The sequence below is a fragment of the Nomascus leucogenys genome, chromosome 13, assembly GCF_006542625.1.
Source record: "Nomascus leucogenys isolate Asia chromosome 13, Asia_NLE_v1, whole genome shotgun sequence".
In the NCBI taxonomy this organism is placed as follows: Eukaryota; Metazoa; Chordata; class Mammalia; order Primates; family Hylobatidae; genus Nomascus; species Nomascus leucogenys.
In genome coordinates, this window is record NC_044393.1 from 34616670 (window position 1) to 34631905 (window position 15236).

Here is a 15236-nt window from a genome sequence, read left to right on the forward strand (position 1 = left end):
GGGAGGCGTGGAAGCTGGGGAGGGCTGTACTGGAGCTGATCTAGATGTTTCTGTGGGGGTATCACAGCCCAGGGCATCACCACAGACAAAGGGGAGGGCTGGGGGGTTGGGCAGTGTTCTCTTCACTGCTGGCTCTGACACTGATGAGGAGAGGTGAGCCCTATTACCAACGACACTATGGGTAGCCTGGATTTCTTGCAATCCTATGGGACTGCCCTCTCAAGCTGATGGAGGAGGCCAGAGGGGGACTGGGGTAGATAGAGCACCAAATGTGGCCATCCTCACAATACGTAAAGCTAAGAATCTCAGGAAGCAATGCCTAGGAGAGTAGTGGGTGTGATCTCTCCACTGCCTCCCTGCCCTTCCTAAGATCCAGCCACACTTGCCTGTCCCCAATCACGCTGTGCCCACTCTGCCTCCAAGCATGTATATATGCGATTCCCTCTGCCTGAAACTCCTACTGCCTCCATCCTGCTCAACATGGCTAACTTTTCCTTTAGGACTCAGCCTGGATTTCCCAGCCCTCGGGTGACTTAGGGTTCCTCTGTGCCACCCTCCCCTAGCTTCTTGTCACATTTCTAATCACAGTGATATGGTGCCTTTTCTTCTTGTCACTCACCACTAATAGATGGTAAGTGCCTTGGAGGTTGAAATGGGTTGTATTATTTCTTAATTTTCAGGGTCAGCATGACACCTGAAAGAAGGGACAGGCAATGTAGGAGTGGATAGAGGGAAGAAGGGAGGGACTAATGGAGGAGTGACTGGAGGAACCATAGATGAAAGAAAGAAAGAAAGAAAGAAAGAAAGAAAGAAAGAAAGAAAGAAAGAAAGGGAGGGAGAAAAGAAGGAGGGAGGGAGAAATGGAAGGAAAGAAAGAAGACAGGGAGATACGGGTGGACAGGGGAGTGGATGGATTTATGAGGGATTGATGGATATATAGGAGGAAGGAAGGATGGATGGATGATGGATATATAGGAGGAAGGAAGGATGGATGGATGGAGAGATTTACAGACACATGAGAGTATGAATTAGTGAAGGAATGAGTAAATGATTGATGGAGTAGGAGAATGAGCAAATAATGAGCAGGTGAATTAATAAATAAATGATCAAAAGAATGAATGAGCAAGTGAATCAATGTTTGAGTGGATGGATGAATAAGTAAATAAAAAAATAAGTGACTGAGAGAATGGATGAATAAATAAGTCAGTAAACTCTTTGCATAAAATAAAATAAAAAATAAATGGATTGGTGAATGAGCTGATAAACAAAAGTAGTTAGTAAAGAAATATCATTGGTTATCCGAGCCTCCCCACCCAGCAATATTTGTAGCCCTAATTTCTTCAGCCAGTTGTGGACGTGACTGTGTCCGCAGTGCTTATAACTGTATCTGGTGCATAGTAGGTATTCAATAAACATTTGATGAATAAATCAATGGATGAATGAGTGCCGGTAGACTCATTGACCCAGTGCTGTGGCAAACACTGAGGTTGATATTAGAAGCCTGGTTTCTAATCCTAGCCCTTTGCTTTTCAATGATGTCACTTTGAGCTCAGCCCCTTTCTTCTCTGAGCCTGTTTCTCTATCTGTAAAATGGAAAAATTGCCTTTATTTGTCAAGGCTAAGGTAAAGATGTAATTGTTACCAGAAAGGGGTCCTGATCCAGACCTCAAGAGGAGGTTCTTGGACCTCACACAGGAAAGAATTCCGAGGAAGTTCATAAAGTGGAAGTGAGTTTATTAGGAAAGTAAAGCACACACAGAGCAGTGGTGTGGGTTGCTCAACTGAGTATACTTACAGTTTTTTCTTGATTACATGCTAAATAAGGGGTGGATTATTCATGAGTGCTCCAGGAAAGGGATGCGCAATTTCCAGAACTGAGGGTTCCTCCCCACTTTAGACCATATAGGGTAACTTCCTGACGTTACCATGACATTTGTAAATTGTCACGGGCGCTGGTGGGAGTGTCTTTTAGCATGTTAATGCATTATAATTAGCGTATAATGAGCAGTGAGGATGACCAGAGGTCACTTTCATCACCATCCTGGTTTTAGTGGGTTTTGGCTCATTTTTTTTTTTTTAATCACATCCTGTTTTATCAGCAGGGTCTTTGTGACCTGTATCTTGTGATACTAGTCCTGCCAACCTCCTATCTCATCCTGTGACTAAGATTGACCTCCTGGGAATGCAGCCCAGTAGGTCTCAGCCTTATTTTACCTTATTTCCCCTATTCAAGATGGAGTCACTCCTGTTTCAATGTCTCTGACACAATAATAAGAGCCACATGGCAAAAATGAGGGCTCAACAAGTATTCGTTCACTCCAGTTCCCCCGTTCTTTTTGTACTACCTGAAATCCCTCCTGGGTTTTTTTAAAATTATAAAGCCCATACTATGGCTCTTCTCTCACGGAAGCACACTTTCTCATTTGCACATCTGAGCAGCTGAATTTCACCCATCGCACCTCCCAGGGCTTGGTCAAAGGAGACAAAGACTCTCTCCTTTGACACAAACTAGTCTGTCTCCTCCGAGTCCTCCACTTGACTAGGCGGCCTCTCTGTCCTTGTAGACTCCAGCTGGGCAAGAATCCTGCTAAATCAGTTTAGCAAAAATCCCCACTCTTGATATCCGACCACTGTGGATATCTGATTAGCTTGGCCTGCCTTCAGCAATAATCCTATCACGTTAGTTTAGTCAGAAAATCCCTGAGGTTTCCTCTTAGTAATTTTCCATCCATGGACCCCCGCCCTGCTCCTTGGTTATAAATTCTCACTTGTCCCTGTTGGAGTCAGAACTGAGTCCCATCTCTCTCCCCACTATGAGACCCTATTGCAGCGATCCCTTTACCTATCGCCAGGGGACCTTGAATTGGCCTCACCACCTTCAGCGAGTGCCACGAATAACGTTTTCTTTAAGAGTTCTAGGCTCGTGAAAAGCTCTTCCTCTCAGACGTTCCAACCTTAGTTGAGCGCTCTCAACATTTATAGTTTACTATTTTTGCTTTTATCATCATTATCATTATTGGAAATTTCCCCCAGCGCTTCAGGCAGAGCTAGGTAGACAAAATACTTCGGGCCTGTTTTTATCTTCGTTTTTAATTTTAAACGGAGAAAACATGGGATGGGTGGAGGAAGCAAAAGTGCTTTCTAGTCGAGTGAGGTTTAAATTTCTGAACGCCACTATCCAAGCTCACTCTCCCCTGGTTCCGATGAGAACTGAGGCAAACCGTATTTCCCTTTCTTTGCAGTGAGGAAATTGCCTAGTCATTTGCAGGCTAAGAGGAAAGACCGCGCTGCAGAACAACTTATTTTAATAGGAAGCACCAACACTTCTCATCTTAATGCTAACGACCGCCCGTTTGTATTAGATGATCCCCTGAGCGCCTTTCCTTTTGTCTCCTTGAGTTTGAACCGTTAAGACCACCTGGACGGTGGGGAAATCCTCCCTCAGCGTGCATTGCTCATCTCGCCACGAGGGGGCGCTCCCAGATCAGAGACATGCGGCTGCCGCCCACCCGCCTCGCGGCCGCCACCTCCTGGGCATGCATCATCTTCGCGCACCTGCCCAGAGGGCGGGGCCCGGGGTCTCCTGCCCCGTTAAGACTCCCTGAAGTCCAGATGCAGCCCTGAAGGATAGAGCAAGGTCACTATCGAGGAACAAGATGTTCTGTGAGACCTCCCGGGATCTCTGTGAAAACTCTGGACCTCTGGGAAGTCAGTGGGGACTGCACTGAGGGCCTACTGTGTGCCAGGGCTTTATGTAACCCGTTATTCACTCCACAAATACTGAGGGCCTGCAGAGGTGGCTGTCCAAGAGGGGAAGGAAGCTGAGGGTGAAGGAGGGAGCCTGACTCTCAGACCGGTTTCCCTGGCAGCCAGCAGAGCGTTCCACAGCGTGTTGCCAAGCAAGAAAGTGGTCTCAGCTGTGCACTAGCTTCAGCCTGCTCCTAAGGGAGCTCTGGAGTGGGAGCTGCACTACCACGAGGTGAGAGACTGGTCTTTTGCACCCTCAGATCTGGAGTGGGGAGGGGTATGACAGCCAGAATCAGGGGCCTAGATGTGGCTCCCAGAGCATCCACCCCATGTCAGCAATGATTGTTTTCAGATTGTGGTTACGTTGAGGATCCGTCCCTTAGGCAGAGAGCATGGAGGTAGCTCTCAGAGACACCCTCTCTTCCAGGGCTCCGCAGGGCTCCTCAGTGTCAGCCCCAACTCTTTCATGACGGTGTGCTAGGACTTCCTTCTCCAAAAGAACATCTCCAGTGAAGATCAATGTGTAACCTTGGGAGGCTGAGATGAGAGAGATCATGAGATGATATGGTGGGGATCCTTTAGGAGTTGCCAAGGCCTGCTGGTGCTCTCTGCATACGCACCTGTGCCCAAACTGCACCAAGCTCATTCTCGACGCTTTTCCTCTTTCTCTCTCTCAATCCAGTCAGGTGCCTTGTCCTGGCGATTCCATACCCTTAATGTTCCCTACGAAGACTGGCAGTTACCATGTAGTTAGCAGACAAGCAAGGACTTTGGGGGTTACCCCAAAACCCCAACTTAGCTCTTGAGTGAATTCAGGAATGTCAGTGTGGAAGGGATTTTTTGGATGCAGAAAAGGTTTCTTGCAAGTACTTGTTACTTAATATTCAATGTAATATAGTAGCTTAAAAAAAAACCCTAGTCATTCTTAAGCCTTTAAGTTCAATTTACAAAACTTATTATTCGATTTCCATGCAGTCAGTTTCGAGGGGCTTTTGATTAATGGTCAATCGACTCATACTCGGTTAAATGATCCATACCATTTGCAAACTTGGTTAATTAAATTATCTTCAACATTTTACACAGGACTTACTAATTTAACATATTCAATTTCCTTTTTTAAACACTTTCATTGCCTGACCTGACAAGCAAAACTTTCCAAAGTACTTAAACCACTTTGGAAAATCTAATTTAAAAACTTATACAACAGTGAATCTCAAGATCTCTTATACATTCTGGAGTCATTTATAAATTTAGTATAAAAAGATTCGTGTGCTTCTCAACGGAAGAATCACAAGTCTAAACTCAATTACGTATTTTAAATAGGAGTCACAAGGCTAATTTGTTCGTACTCTAATATGCAAAAAAAACCTCTTCAATGTTATGAATACTTTAAATACCAACTACACCATAATATGGGTTTGACTTCTAAACCTTTGTGGAGTTAAAAGATATCTGCCCAGTGATGGAAAAGTTCTCCATTTTAAGGTAATTGGGGTGACGTCTTTCAGTACATTGTACTATCTCAGGGGCAAAGGTTTCATATTGTGGCAGAAACTGCTGGATCCCCAATATCCGTGCTCCCCTGCCTCCTTAGAAATAGAATCTCAGACTCTAAATGGGCCAATTGGCCACCTAGAATAAAGACGGCATTTCCCAGCCTCCTTGCATCTAAGTGTGGCCATGTGACTCAGATCTGGGCAGTGAGATAAGCAGAAATGTTATGTAGCAACTTCCAGAAAGGACAGCTGGCACGTATGTCCCTTCCCCCTCTTTTTTATTCGTTCCTCCATCTTGCCACCTGGACCATAGATGTTGATATAGTTTGGATATTTGTCACTGTCCACATTTCATGTTGAGTTGTAATCCCCAATGTTGGAGGTGGGGCCTGGTGGGAGGTGTTTGGATCATAAGGGTGGATCCCTCATGTGTGTCTTGGGCCATCCCCTTGGTGGTGAGCAAGCTCTCATTCTGAGTTCACGGGAGATCTGGTCATTGAAAAGTGTGTGTGGCACCACCCTCGACCCCAGTCTCTCTCTCTGTCTTGCTCCTGTTTTCACTATGCGATGTGCCTGCTCCTCCTTCACATTCCACCATGATTGTAAGCTTCCCGAGGCCTCCCTAGAAGCCGAGCAGATGCCAGCACTATGCTTCCTGTACGGCCCGCAGAACCATAAGCCAATTAAACTGCTTTCTTTATAAATTACCCAGTATCAGGTATTTCTTTGTAGCAATGCAAGAACAGCCTAACGCAGGTGGAATGGTTGGATTCCAGTCACTGTCTTGCACCTGGAGGTCCAGGGTCCCCCTTTAGGGCTGGTGGTGTGATGGGCTGTAGAAGCATCTTGGGATTCTGACAACTCCATGAACAGAACATCCACTTCAACCTGTGAGAGATTGTTTGGGAAGATCCCTCCCATCCCAGTGCTTCTTGGCAATATGACTTTGCCCTCTTCCCATCAAGAGATGAAGTCTGTTTCCCTCCCTTGAATTGGATGTGTCCCTGAATCAACCCAGCACTGTGCTCCCACCTCTGTGTGGCAAAATTGGCATTGGGTGACTTTTGGGGCCTGACACTCCCATGTGAGAAAGCCAGCCTAGTGTCCCAGAAGATGAGGGTCTCCAGCCAGGAGCACCAGCTGCTGGCACTGGAGTGAGCACATGTAGGACCCTTCTGCCCAGGCCACCTTCCAGTTGCCTGAAGTTTCAGGAGGGAGCCCGGGAGAAACCCACAGGGGAAGTTCACCAATGTGCAAAATATGAAGTGTAAATTGTTGTTTTCAGCCACTAAGTTTTAGAGTGGTTTGTTGATGCAGTGAAAGCTAAATAAAATCCAGCCCTGGGCTGCCCACCTCTGACTTTTTCATGAGAAAGAAACTTTGGTCTTGTTTAAGGCGTGATGGTTTTGGGTCTTGGGTGAACGGAATCCTGATGCACACACGCACCCCTGGACCAGAGATTTTTGCTTTGATGTGATACCTCAGTGGCCAGGGCGATTCTCTCTTGCTGCTGATGGATGTGCTGAGCCCTTTTTTTTTTTTATCGGTTGCTATGACAACAAGGGACTCCATTTCCTCTAAAGAGGTTGGTATCTTGTGGGCAATTAGATTCTGGCCATACCGTTACCTAATTCTTCTATCTGATCTGAGACCAGAGTTCCCTCCACCTCCCCCCACCCACCCCCACCGACACTCCCCCCCTTGCCCTCCTCCTGCCCAGGAGGTCAAAGCTGGCTTCCTTTGCTAATCTCCTTATTGCTTAATTGAATTCTGAAGCTGTTTCTTGCCCTTGCTATCTGCTCAGGCTGCAACTCAGATAGATACTTGGAGGCTTCCTTTTGGATTCTGCATCTCTCCCTTTCTGGGCTCTGAGCTGTAACATCCCTTAAGTCAAGTTAGATACAGAATGAGAGCCTTCCTCTGCTCCAGGCCTCTGTTTTCTTATCTACAAGATGGAGACAGTTTACCAACCTAACAGGGTTGTTGGGAGGTCTCTGAGACTCTGTCTACAAACACCTTGCAGTTCTCAGCCCCCTCACTCCTGCAAAGGCCCCAAATGGCTTCCTGGAACATTGGCAACAAAATCTTAGATGCTCACTGTGGCCTTAGGGCCTGCTCGGCTCTCACCTCCTACAGTCCTCACCAGCCTCACTGACCTTCTGAGGGTACTTGGGCCAGCAGGGCTCCCACCTCTGGGCCCTTGCTCTTGCTCTTCTCTCTGCCTGGGGTGCCCTCCCCTCAGCTCTTTCATGGCAGCTCCTTCCCCATTCTTCAGGTCTTATTTTATTTTATTATTTTATTTTATTTATTTTATTTTATTTTATTTATTTTATTTTTTCTATTCTATTCTATTCTATTCTATTCTATTCTATTCTATTCTATTTATTTTGAGACAGAGTCTTGCTCTGTCACCCAGGCTGGAGTGCAGTGGCGCGATCTCGGCTTGCTGCAACCTCTGCCTCCTGGGTTCAAACAGTTCTTCTGCCTCAGCCTCCCAAGTAGCTGGGAGCCTGCTACCACCACGCCCAGCTAATTTTTTGTACTTTTAGTAGAGATGGGGTTTCACCGTGTTAGCCAGGACGGTCTTGATCTCCTGACCTCGTGATCCGCCCACATTGGCCTCCCAAAGTGTTGAGATGACAGGCGTGAGCCACCGCACCCGGCTAGGTCTTATTTTAAATATCATCTCCCCAGAGTTTTCCCTGACTATATCATCAGAAAAGCAGCCAATCCCATCAAAAGTAATAAAAGCAACACAATGAAATTATAACTTTAATAAATAGTTCTTAGCTGAAAACTTATGTCCACACAAAAACCCGCACGTGAATGTTTATAGCAGCATTCTTCATAATTGCCCAAACTTGGAAGCAACCAAGATGTCCTTCAGTAGGTGAATGGATGAACTGTGCAACGTCCCTCAACAGAATATTATTCAGTGCTAAAAAGAAATGAGCTATCAAGCCACAAAAAGACATGGAGGAACTTAAATGCATATTGCTAAGTGAAAGAAGCCAATCTGAAAATGCTGCACACTGCGTGACTCCAACTATAACACATCGTGGAAAAGGCAAAACTATGACAGTACAAAGATCAGTGTTTTCCAAGGGTTTGAGAAGGAGGGATGAATAGGCAAAACATACAGGATTTTTAGGACGGTGGGACTTCTATTTATATATTATATTACATATTATATATAAAAGCATATTTATATATTATATATTAGTGGGACTAGTATTTTAATATTATTCTCTATGTTACTGTAATGGTAGATACATGTCATTACGGGTTTTTCTCAAAACCCACAGAATATACGGTACAAAGAGTGAACTCCAGTAACAGTGCATCAATATTGACTCATCAATTGTAACAAATGTTTCACACTAATGCAAGATGTTAATAACAAGGAAAACTGCAGGTGTAGGGGAGAGGTGAAGAGATGTATGGGGATTCGCTGAACTTTCGTTGGAGTTTTCTGTAAACACAAAACTAAAAAATGGGCCGGGTGCAGCGGCTCACGCCTGTGAGCACTTTGGGAGGCTGAGGCGGGTGGATCACCTGAAGTCAGGAGTTCAAGACCAGCCTGGCCAACATGGTGAAACCCCATCTCTACTAAAAATACAAAATTAGCCGGGCACAGTGGCTTGCGCCTATAATCCCAACTACTTGGGAGGCTGAGGTAGAAGAATCGCTTGAACCTGGGAGGAGGTTGCAGTGAGCCAAGATCACACCACTGCACTCTAGACTGAGTGACAGAGTGAGATTCATTCTCGAAAAAAAAAAAAAAAGAAGTCTTTTATTTTATTATTTTATTTTATTTTATTTTATTTTTTTGAGACAGAGTCTCACTCTTGTCACCCAGGCTGGAGTGCAGGGGCACGATCTCGGCTCACTCCAACCTCCACCTCTTGGATTCAAGCAATTCTCCTGCCTCAGCCTCCCAAGTAGCCAGGATTACAGGTCCCCGCCACCACACCCGGGTAAATTTTTGTACTTTTAGTAGAGATGGGGTTTCACCATGTTGGCCAGGCTGATTTCGAACACCTGACCTCAAGTGATCTGCCCACCTCAGCCTCCCAAAGTGCTGAGATTACAGACGTGAGCCACCGCGCCTGGCCTATTAATTTAAAAAAAAAAAAAATTAAAGCTCTTACAGCCCTTAATGTATATACACTTACAGTGGGGTTTTCTTTGCTTATTCCTGTCTCATCTCCTAGAGAGTGACTCGATGCATCAATTGATAGCCCAGGGCTTGGCGCCTGGGCAGCTTTTGTTATGTGGTAAAGGGGTATAACTGTGCCACTCTTATGCTTAAAATGCAGGAGTAAATTCCAAGCTCATTACCATGCTGCATAAAGGCTGTCCTGATCTGAGGCTACCTTAGCTGTTAACACATACAACTCCCTCGGGTGATGTTGGGTCCAGACCTGTCACCTGGGATCCCAGAGGGAGGAATTTTTCAATGCTCTTTAAAGCCTTCCAATTCTGCTAAAGAGAAAGGCTCCATCTGAGACTAGTAAGTCTTTAACACCCCTCTAATGCTTGCAAAGCTTCCTTTTGTCCTGTGCCTACCAGACTTTGGCTTAGAGCTGGTTCCTCATGGTATTGTTCCTTGAATTGTTGCTTGAATTCATTGTTATGCCACTTCTATTAATGGAATATAATACTGGTTTTCCATTCATGGTAATAACATTAAGCATCCTTCTTAAATCAGCTCATTCATGGTTTTAAAAAAGTAAGTCGAATTAAAGAAAAATGTTGAAAGATAGTGTCGGCTGTGACAGATTGCATGTGGATGTCTGAAGTTTAAGAAACATGATAAGAATTCTAAGAGTTTTTGGAGCAATGACGTGATGATTTGGTTTTCAAGCTGAAATATATTTATCACAGGGTTATTTATGATGCAATAATAATAATAACAATGAAAGCGACTCAAATGTTTATCCCATAGGAAGGTTGACCATATAATTTTTCATCCAGAACTCTTCCAAAAGGGAATGAGGTGCTATTAATAATGACACCAGAGGAAAGGCACAACCTTGGAACATTCTAGGCAAACCATCATGTTCATTAGGAAATGCTGAAGTAAACTATGGTACATCCAGTTTGTAAACTATTGTGATTATGCAGATTTATAATTGACACTTATAATGAATGCATAAAAATGCTTAAGACATTATAATGTTAAACAAGAAAGACATATCATTCAGTGTGCGGAGACACACCGAGGAACCACCCTGGGAGAATATATGTTAAAATATTAATCATAGCTAACTCTGAGAGGTGAGATCAAGGGTGATATTTGTTTTCTTTGTTGGAGACGTATGTATAAATATGTATACCTCAGCTTGTTCTAGAAAACTCTTATTCGACACACCTGACCATGCCACTTCTCTTGAACTTCTCCACATCCTTCTTTTGTTCCTGAGACAAAGTCCACACATCATGACCACGGCCTAGAGGTCTTGTGTGATCAAGCTCCCTGCTGTGTCTCTGCCCAGCCACCAAAGCCCTCCCTGCACTCACCCCCACTCACACCAGCTCTGTCCTGCCCCTCCGCAGGTCTCAGTCACCTCCTCAGGAATCCTCAGCCCTTGCCAGGCCAGGTCTCTGCTCCTGACACCTGCATCAACCTTTGCTGTTCAGTCTTCCCAAAGTAACTCTTTTTATTTTCCATGGTTATTTGCTCTGCGAGGTCTTTCCTGCTGAACCGCAAACTCCTTGAGCACAGAGGTCATGCGCTCATCTCCAATTTATCCCCATTAATGCCTTAATCCTCACTGTGCCTTGGCCCGGGCAGGGGATCCGTAAATGATCTTATCTGAACCTCTGACTGTTGATCAATTTCATGGGAACCTTCTTGATGCATTTCTGGGTTTTACCAATGTTCCTAAATGGACAAAAGATACTGTTGCAATCTGTAAAATCAGTGAGGACCTTGAATAGCAACATTCCCCAGTGGATTAAAATATAATTCAATTTGCCAAACTTTGATTTATACACTTTCCAGTGATCTGTGTTTTATGTAAAGCAAGCCCCAATTCAGAGATTTTTCTCCCCAAAAGCTCAAACTATGAGGCTACATTTTTCAAGGCTGAGACGGGAGTGGGGAGAGGAGGGCTCCAGGCTGGCTTCTGCAGACTAGTTTCTTAAATGCCATCCACCACTACCACTGGCAGTGTCTGAGAGTCCTGATGCCTGTGGCTGTGTATTAAGGAGAGAACACTGTGACTGGGGCTTTGATCTCAAGAAAGAAAACTCCCATGTCACTCCTGGTACCTCCGTCTCTCATGTTCACTTTGGAGAGTGCCATTCGCTGACAGGGACGCAGAATGTTCCCTCGTGCTCCCTGCAGCCTGCTGTTTATACAGCGGCCAGCACAGTCCCTTTAAATCTGGGTCAGATCATGCCCCTCCTGTGCTGAAAATCCTCCAGTGGCTCCCATCTCGCCATGGGTCAAAAGTCAACATCCATGGCCCATAAGTGAGGCATCAATACTATATATTATCCAAACCAGGATACTTTGAGAGTAAAAGCAGCTCCACAGTCACACGGGGTGACAGTGTAAACCGGGAGGGTGCAAGGTGCGGGACGCCGTCCACCATCTGGTCTCTTCCACTTCTGCACCCTGATTCCCACCCTCTGCTCTTACTTGTTGCCTTAGCTCCTTACTCTTCTGTACACAAACAGCCACAAATCCTTCTCGAGGCCTTTGCATTTGCTGTTCCCTCTTCCTGGGAGGCTATTTCCCTCACTCCCTCACCCAGACACCCACAGGCTTACCTGCTGCACATCTCTGGTCAAATGTTACCTGCCAGAGAGCCTTTGTGCCCTCTCTGAGTGACAGCCTCCCTGCCCCTGTCACTTGCATCCCTCACCCTGTATTTTCCTTCACAGCACTAGCAAGCACCTGCAACCTAGAGACCCTTGTTCATTTGTAGGCGACTGGTCTCCCTTGTTAGAAAGTGAGCCCCAGGAAGTACCAGCTTTGCTTAATCACTGCTGAATCTCCCGCCGCTAGCCCAGCACAGGGCACACAACAGCGGCTTAGTAAATGTTCATCAAAGATTGGAGGAATATGGGAGGGGAGGGCATTAACCCTGACTATGCAACAACTTTGGGTCAGACACTGTCCCTGTGTCTTATCGCATGACCTCCCTCTATTCATCAGGGCAGAAACCATCACCCCCATTTTGGGATGAGGCAACTGAGGGCTTGTTGATTAGTTGACTGACAGGTACAGAGCAGGTGTTATGTGTCAGCTCCTGAAAGGACAAAAGACATTACCATATTTCACCATCATTTTCTCTACCAAAGAGAAAACTTTTTGGGGGAGGCCACAGCCCACCTCCGGTGACTGGTTAGCAGAGCTGGGACCATCCTCGCACTCCCAGGTGAGACTCTCACTCCAGTGCTCCTTCTTCAAGTCCAGACAGAGCATGGATCTTACCAATAACCAGAAAGCCCTTTCTGATTTCCCAAACCTGAGGACAGGCCTGTAGGAGCTCACCAGGTGTAACTGGGATTTAAGAGTGAGACAGATGCACATTTTCAGAAGGCACACTTCATGTCAAAGGTGATGAAGGATGAGGGGATCCCTGGGAACAAAGAATAATGGGGCTTGGTGTAAGTTAGACAGAGACAAGGCAAATCATGGGGGAATGCAACATAGATGTAGATTTACATATTAGAGGGCTGATTATAAATCTTTGTTATAAATCTGCATAGCTAATGGGAGGCGACATGGAGCCAGCACATGAATCAAGAATGCTGAGATGACATCTATTAGGGAACCATTGTTCCTGACACTGTCGTGGGGATTTTTGTTGTTTTCACTTTGGGGCTTTTAATTAACAGACAAGCCCCATGGCTGGGCTCATTTGTGTGAAGGGCTTGGAGCTGGGGGTGGGGGCGGGGTGTTCCAAATCTGAGGGATCATAATGATTGTCGTGATCATTATGACAAGACTTTCCTCGCTAGTGATGATGTACGGCGTTGTCGTGGAAACCGTGTGCTTATTAGTAACGTGCTCTTTGAAGGTTACCGGGATGTTGGAATCCCTTAACCAATGCCTACTCTGTGATCACTGCACAGTGGCCTTTGTAGCATGGACAAAGAACCAGTAATCCACAAGGCCTGCAATGTTTTTATTCCAATTCTAACTCTGGCTTGCTCCACATCCCCCACAAACAGCCTATTAAAATGATCTCCTTGAGCCCTCTGGGTGCTGGAAATGTTCTATAGTGTGATCTGAGTGGTGACCACACAGGTGTATGCAAATGTGAGGCTCCATTGAGTGCCACATTTAAGCACACTTTTATAGCACATACGTTACAGCTCTATTAAAAAAATTAATTTCACCCTTTTCTTACCACCAGCATAATTTTGTCCCTTCAACAGGTGTGTGCCTCACTCAGGTGACATCAGAGATACCATAATCAGAGGCACACCCCTTTAAGAGGAAGCAAAAATGTGAAAATAGCATGCGGATATAACCCAAAGCTTTTACCAGTCATCTTAAAATCACATAGGACCTTGAATGAACCCAACATAGAGCAGAAGAGAGCCTAGTGATGCAGAGATCATGATATCCTTATTAAGTCCCTTGATCAAACTCTACCTGAAGCTAAATATCCCTCAGTTTTTCATTTATGTGAACCAACAAATTACTTGGGCTTTTTTTGTTGTTTATTTGTTTAACCCATTTGAGATAGTTAGGAATCATAAACCTCTTATGTATCAGGTGCACTTCATATTACTGAATATATTACTGAACCCAGTGAAATCACTATTTTTCTCTCCATTTGACAGACTGGAAACTGAGGCACAGTGGCATTCAGGGACTTGTTCAGAGTCACCCCGGGAAGCAGAATCTGAACCCAGTTCTCTGTGGCTCCCACCATGCTTTTTCCATCTTATGACCAAATGAAATCGGTCCAGAAAAGAAAGTCCAGAACAACAGTGTTCTGCAGTCCATAGCATAAGGGGAAAAGTACTAAAAATGAAAAAAAGTATTTCCCATAAAAAAAGATTTAGGAAGAACTCACAAAATAGTGGTGAGAGGGTGATGTGTCTTATCCTAAACATGTTATTGTTTGTCTTACTCAGTACTTTAAAACAATTACCTGCCTAGAGATTGAAAAACAGAAATGTCATATGTATATTGAGCAATCTCTGCAGTCTCTTGGAAATCAGAGAAGGTTTTGCCATTCTAGGGCCACATTTCCCACAGCATATACTCTCCAATTGGCCCCAACCCCCACCAGTTCCCCTTACTCACTGGCATCCACCTACACTATGTCAAAATTGATGCATTGATAATAAACTTTAATCTGCTTGAACACTTTTGTTGACTTGGATTCCACAACATATTCCTACTCTATGCCCTAGGAGGTCTAGTATTCATTTGCTCTCCTACTGGGATCCATGCTCCATTTTCTTCTTGAGAACCACCCACTTCCTTCCCCACTATTTCGAGTGGGGTTGAACCCATCCCTGGCTCCAGTGGTGTCCATGTGATTCAGTCCTGATCAAATAGAGCATCACATCCATCTGTCCACAATGATTGGCATGAGCTCAGGTTGGGACACATGACCCAATTAAAGCCAATGAGATGTCATGAATCTTTGATTGAGATTGCAGTGAAAATAGCATGCGGGTATAACCCAGAGCTTCTGCCAGTCATCTTAAAAGCATATAGAGCCTTATAATGAACCCAATACAGTGGAGAAGAGAGCCTAGGGATGCAGAGATCGTGATATCCTTATTGAGTCCTTTGATCAAACTCTACCTGAAGCTAAATATCCCTGGAATTTTTATTTATGTGAACCAACAAATTACTTGTATTTTGTTGTTGTAGTTTTTTTGTTTAACCCATTTGAGAGAGTTAGGAGTCATTTGTTTTCAAGTGGTAGACAGTTCTTCCCTGGAGAATCTCCCAGGCTACTGACAACAGGATCAGGACTCAGTGGGTAAAAATAACAGAAACCTGAACTT

At 44.9% G+C, this 15236-nt stretch overlaps 1 long non-coding RNA gene across 1 annotated transcript in view; it reads left to right on the forward strand.

Annotated features, from left to right (window-relative positions):
- The window catches only part of LOC105740711, a 58668-nt gene that overhangs the window by 15692 nt on the left and 27740 nt on the right, over positions 1-15236 (forward strand). The window contains exon 3 of the long non-coding RNA XR_001116798.2: positions 3243-3979. This is a non-coding gene — a long non-coding RNA (uncharacterized LOC105740711). The remainder of the gene's footprint in view (positions 1-3242; positions 3980-15236) is intronic.